At 39.3% G+C, this 5785-nt stretch overlaps 3 protein-coding genes across 7 annotated transcripts in view; 1 reads left to right on the top strand and 2 right to left on the bottom strand.

The window, feature by feature from the left end:
- LOC124861391 (NACHT, LRR and PYD domains-containing protein 3-like) overlaps nucleotides 1-5785 on the bottom strand; it is a 923911-nt gene that overhangs the window by 322421 nt on the left and 595705 nt on the right. The window lies entirely within an intron of this gene.
- Nucleotides 1-5785, top strand: part of LOC124861426 (gastrula zinc finger protein XlCGF57.1-like) — a 1067819-nt gene that overhangs the window by 858140 nt on the left and 203894 nt on the right. The gene's annotated exons all lie outside the window — the stretch shown is intronic.
- LOC124861475 overlaps nucleotides 1-5785 on the bottom strand; it is a 337361-nt gene that overhangs the window by 151101 nt on the left and 180475 nt on the right. The window lies entirely within an intron of this gene.

Here is a 5785-nt window from a genome sequence, read left to right as displayed (position 1 = left end):
TTTCTGACTGTTATTTTACAGAACATCAAATATGTCTAAAAGGTTAAAACAGTGATGGACTCAGCCAGTCTCAGTCTCCTGCAAATACTCATTTGACCTTTAGTCCCAAGAGAGGAGGAGGGGGTGTCTGTCACAGCAGTCATTAATGGACTACAGGCTGAGGACACACTGGACAGGTCACCAGTCCATCACAGAGTCAGGGTTGGATCTACCTCACCAAAGTCTAGGTTCTGATTGGGTTAACTGGACCAACTTTATAAAATGATGTCAAGTTTGTTGTTCAGATTCTATTAATTCAAGTCCTGCCTGCATCAGAACCTGGATCAGCAGAAACCAGTCCCACTGCAGTGGGTAGGGGAGGCTGTCTTCCAGAAGGAATTGTTGGAATAAATAAATGGAAGAAAAGCTCAAAACATGAAGATAACTTTGTTCCTCCAGGTTCTTCTGTCAGCAGATTAACATCTGACTTTTAAAGGTATCAGAAGGAGACACATATCTGATGGACAGGAAGACAGAGGAACCATTTTCTGGGTCTCTTTGGGTTCCTGTTCTGGTTTATTGTTGAGAAACACGCCTGCAGTCCAGATCTATCTCCAACTGATGCTTGGACCATCCTGAAGAAACTAGAGAGAATACCATCCTGTTAGTGGATCACAAGAGAGACGTTGATTGTCATCTGGAGTGATTTCAAAGTACATCACCCCACCCTGTTAGTGGAGGCTGCCTGGCCCCGCCCTATAAAAGGAAGTGGAAGCCTTCACTTCCTGTTTGACAGTCTGACCTTTCACCTGAGCTGGTTTGGATGGAGGAAGCACATGGAGCCAACATTTGGGTAACTGCACTTTGATATCAATCAGTGACTTTAAATCTGTAACTATATTAATGTGACTGTGAATGTGGAGTTCAGATGGTGAGTGAAGAGGAGAAGGTTTAGATGTGAGGAGACTTGAAAACTGCTGCTTTGGTTCTCCAACTTCTGGATGAGCTCAATGAGATTGGTTTAAATGTTGGATTGAAATGAAAGTTTGTTGCATTGAAACACTAACTGAGGTCATTTAGATCCAAGGTTCTTCTAGCTCAGCTTTGGAGTTTGATCTGTTTGCTGAAGAACTTTCGCAACATGTTGGTGTTACCATGTGGAGGAGAACATGCTAACCTGTTTGAACTGCTTGAAGATGTTTGACTGTCTTCAGAGACTTGTGTTCAGTTGTGATGTTGAGTTTCTGAAGGTTGGTTGAACTTCTTTCAGCAGTTTATCTGAATTTAGCATGTTGTTCTCCAGATGCTGATGCTGAGATGTTTTGTAAGTTGCTGCTGAAACTCAGATCAGATGTTGGTGTTGAACCAATCTGGATGATCTGTTTTAGAGTCTCCATGTAAGAAAATTAGATTTGAATCCAGCTTTGAAGGCATTTTGATTGAGAAGATCCAGAAGCTAAAGAAAGAAAGCAGCAGCAGGTTCTACTCAGGTCCAAAGTTGTTCCTGTTGTTCTCCCAGTAGAACTCCACATTCCCAGTGATTTTAATCCAGTTTCAGGTTTAAAGTCACTGGTATCAAAGTTTAGTTTAGCCGAAAGCAATCAGGTCCAAGCAGTGAAAGTGTGTCAGTGCAGAAGATCCAGAGTGTGTAATAAAATATTGATCCTGTGTTGTTTAGAAGATCATAACCTCCTCCATTTACCTCCTGAGAAGCCGGGGAGGAGACACGGCCCCCTCACCCACTCTCTGCAGCAGGACTAGATCTTCTCTCCAGGTCATAGCTCAGGCAGGACTTGAACCCAGGAACTCCACCACTGGCATCTTCTGGCCACAGACAGTTCCTCCACACCATCAGGTCTGCTCCTCTCTCATCTCTCTTCTCTTGGTGCTTTTCAACTTTTCACTTTCATCCCTGAACTCCTCAAAATACAGACTCTGAGGTTCTTCACAACAAATCAGCTCCTAAACTGTTCCTGATGAGAAGTTGAACCCAGACTTTCTTGAATCTCCACCCTACGGTCCATCATGTTGAGCTATTGACTCACACTGGTTCAACTCTTTGAAATGTTCTTCAACGTTCTCTCAAATTATTCAGTTTTGGTTTTTAAAAACATGGATCTTCTCAGTCTTGATCCCATGACCTCCATGTTGCTGATCTCTGAGCAAACATCTTCAGCTATCCAACCAGACACTTTGCTATTGTACCCTAAAGCCTTTCAGACATGACCTCTGACCTTTTGGCTCAATGTGATGGATGGAGCTGACAGCAGCTGGTTTATCAACTAATGTGAATTTTCTTTCAACTTTACTAACTAATGTCAAGTTGAACATAGTCTCAACATAATTTATGGTAAAGATCTATTAATAAAAGCTATTCGGACAGTTGAGGACTTGAACTAGGACACTAGATGTTCTCAGTACTTTAGTCTATCACACTGAGCTGTTGGCTCATTCAGGTTTTCTGTCTTTTTCTGGACTTTTATCTTTTTATTTCCACAGTTGGACTGAAGTTAATGTCACCACAGACTTTGATCCCATGCTGTCTGAGCTTTATTCCCTCCCTTCCTCCCCTTCTATTATGTTCTCACACATTGAAATCATGCTGGGGTTTGGTTATCTGCTGGCTTTCAGCACAGGTGACATCCAGCTCAACAGTGTTTGGCTCCAGCTGGAAAACATGGTTGAACTTTCTGAAGGTAAATGTGAATTTGTATCCAGTAACAGGTCATTTCTATATCAGCAGCCAAGGAATCATTTTATGTGTGTTTACTGTAACCTTCTGTTTTTATTTGCTTTTATTCATGCTGTCGTTTTTTACAGCTCTCACTTTTAGAGCAGTGGGTGGAAATTTGTTGCTGTTGTGTTATTTGACTTGTTTTATTTTCAGTCTAAATATTTGATTAAAAACACATCATGAAAAATGAACATGACACACTGAATTCTTTCCTTCAGCATTTCATCTTGTTTTAGTCGTGTTAAATGTATTTGTCAGTGTTTGGTTTCTTTATCCTCCAATTCTTAATAAAATGAGTTATTGAGTCAGAAAGCTGGACGTTGCTTCTTAAAACTATTCTATGGCTGTCTGGAAAGAGACGGTGTCTGAGATACTTATCTTCCTGGACAGACGATCTTCATCTGAAACCAAACCAAAGTCTGAGAACTACAAATCCCAGGGCAGACTTTGACTCTGGTGATGTTTTGTGTCAGGAATGCTTAACATTAACACTCAATAAAAAGTTCTTCTAAACTGATATCTGTAAAAACTTTGACTTTAGGTTCTAACGTGTGTTAAAGAGTGTTTTTCTCCATCAGCTGAGGTGTAGAAGGTGTGTTGAGGCGTCCATACGTGTTTCAGGAAGTAAATATCCTGACCGTCTCTACCAGGATCAGTCTAATAAAGGCCCAAACATTAAAGTCACATGTTTGAATTATTCTCCAGAGCTCTTGGAAAGTCTAACAAGAAGAAATGGTGAATGAAGTTTTTATCAAGGACATTATTTAAGTTTGTTTATATTAGTTAATATTAGTTGCTGCAGTTTTAATTTATATTTTGTTTTTTCTTGGCCCCAAAAACCATGATAATTTCCTCTCATCCTGAGATGTTTTATTGTTTAAAGTTTATGATGGTATTTAGTTATGAAATATATCTTTTTATTATCTGATTTTAAATAAGTCCTAATTTTAGGGTCCTGGAAAGGAAGACCAGCTGTTAAACATCCACCAAGAGGAGCAGTTTTTATTGAGACAACCTATTTAAGAACTTATGTAAATATAATATATGTTAAAAAACAACCTTCACTTTCTTTGCTCAGCTTCATCTGATCTTGCATAATGTAGCTGCTGTTGCATCTTTGGCTTTCTGGTCGTCACGGTTTAAACCTTCCAGCAATTCATAAGAAATCTCATCTCTTCTGATCAGATGTCAGAATTTAACAATAAGTGAACAAAAGCTGTGAAAAAGGAACAACTCTGTATGGATCGGGACTAAAGGATGTCTTTTTAGTGGCAGTCTGCTTATGAAATAAATAACATGAATGAAAACACTGTCAAGTTCAACACTGTGAGTTAAATAATATTGTCAGACATAAAAGGTGAATAAATCATAGTGTAAAAACGCTCAGCTGCTCTTGTTTGTGGTCGGCCATGTTTGTTTCCTCTTTGCCTTCTCAGAAAGCTGCTCAGCAGCTCTGATTCTGATCATTATTTTTAGCTGCTTGGTTGAATGCAAATGTTAAGAGATGTTTTATGTTCCATAGACATGTGGAGACTGACTATATGTGACGTATCGTGTTTGAGATGTTAATTTCTCTTTATGAATATTGATCCTGGTGTCATCAAAACTCTGATCAGTTGTTCATGCAGCTAATTATACATTATATTTACTTTAAGAGTTGGTTCCTTATTTGGCATCTAATGGAAAACGTCAGAATGATCCAGGTTAGTTAGAGAACAGAGAGAGTCACAAATACATGGAAGCTTTCAGAGCTTTGGATCCTCACAGTGAGACCTTCTTGGACTCAGGTAAAGTCAAACCATTCCTGGATTTAACAAAGACTCCAATAAATGAGGCAGAGTTTCCAGCTGCTCATCAGTTATTTTGAAGTCATAGAGCTGTCCAGGGTGCTGAAGCTCTGACTGTTGACCAGCTTCTTCCTACCTATGTCAGTGTTTTGGACTCCATGGTTGTTGTCTGCACTGCATTAAAACATGAGTTGACCTTCTGTGGATCCACAGCTAGATGAGAAAATCTCATTTTCTTCACTGAGGAACATTTATTCTGATCACAGATTAACTGTAGAAGAGGTCACCTTCTTACTGATTGTTGTTAACATGCGGTGTTCAATTAATACAGTTGAAGGACCAACAATTACTGTCTTTTATTTTGATGGCAGTTTAGAAACAGCAACTGTACTACTTGAACTGTAGTTGAACTTAATGTATTAAACGTCTAAATAAGAACGACAAATTAATTGTTGCTGGGACTTTACAGTCAGTAATGGTCTGGGGTGCCGTGTCAGCTGCTGGTGTTGGTCCACTGTGTTTTATCAAGGGCAGGGTCAATGCAGCTAGCTATCAGGAGATTTTGGAGCACTTCATGCTTCCATCTGCTGAAAAGCTTTATGGAGATGAACATTTCATTTTTCAGCACGACCTGGCACCTGCTCACAGTGCCAAAACCACTGGTAAATGGTTTACTGACCATGGTATCACTGTGCTCAATTGGCCTGCCAACTCTCCATGCCACGCTGCATTGAAGCAGTCATTTCTGCCAAATGATTCCCGACCAAGTATTGAGTGCATAACTGTACATGATTATTTGAAGGTTGACGTTTTTTGTATTAAAAACACTTTTCTTTTATTGGTCGGATGAAATATGTTAATTTTGTGAGATAGGAATTTTGGGTTTTCATGAGCTGTATGCCAAAATCATCCGTATTAAGACAATAAAAGACCTGAAATATTTCAGTTAGTGTGCAATGAATCTAAAATATATGAATATAAAATTTTCATCATGACATTATGGAAAATAATGAACTTTATCACAATATGCTAATATTTTGAGAAGGACCTGTATGTTGTAGCTAGCAGTTAGTTCGCTAAGCTCTGTCTTTTCTTAGCTTGATAGCTGTGGATATTTTCTTCATGGAGGAACTTACACCCCTTGTCCAGTTTATTTGTTCATGAATTCACCACTGCGATTGTCTCCGCATCAGCGAATGAAAAGGCTGGCAAATTCAGCAACCTTGTTGAGAAATTAAGAGCCATTTTTCCTTATTATGTCTGAGACCCGCAAAAACAGGAAGTG

This window comes from Girardinichthys multiradiatus, chromosome 24 (genome assembly GCF_021462225.1).
Source record: "Girardinichthys multiradiatus isolate DD_20200921_A chromosome 24, DD_fGirMul_XY1, whole genome shotgun sequence".
NCBI lineage: Eukaryota > Metazoa > Chordata > Actinopteri > Cyprinodontiformes > Goodeidae > Girardinichthys > Girardinichthys multiradiatus.
This window is presented reverse-complemented; position numbering and strand designations above follow the sequence as displayed.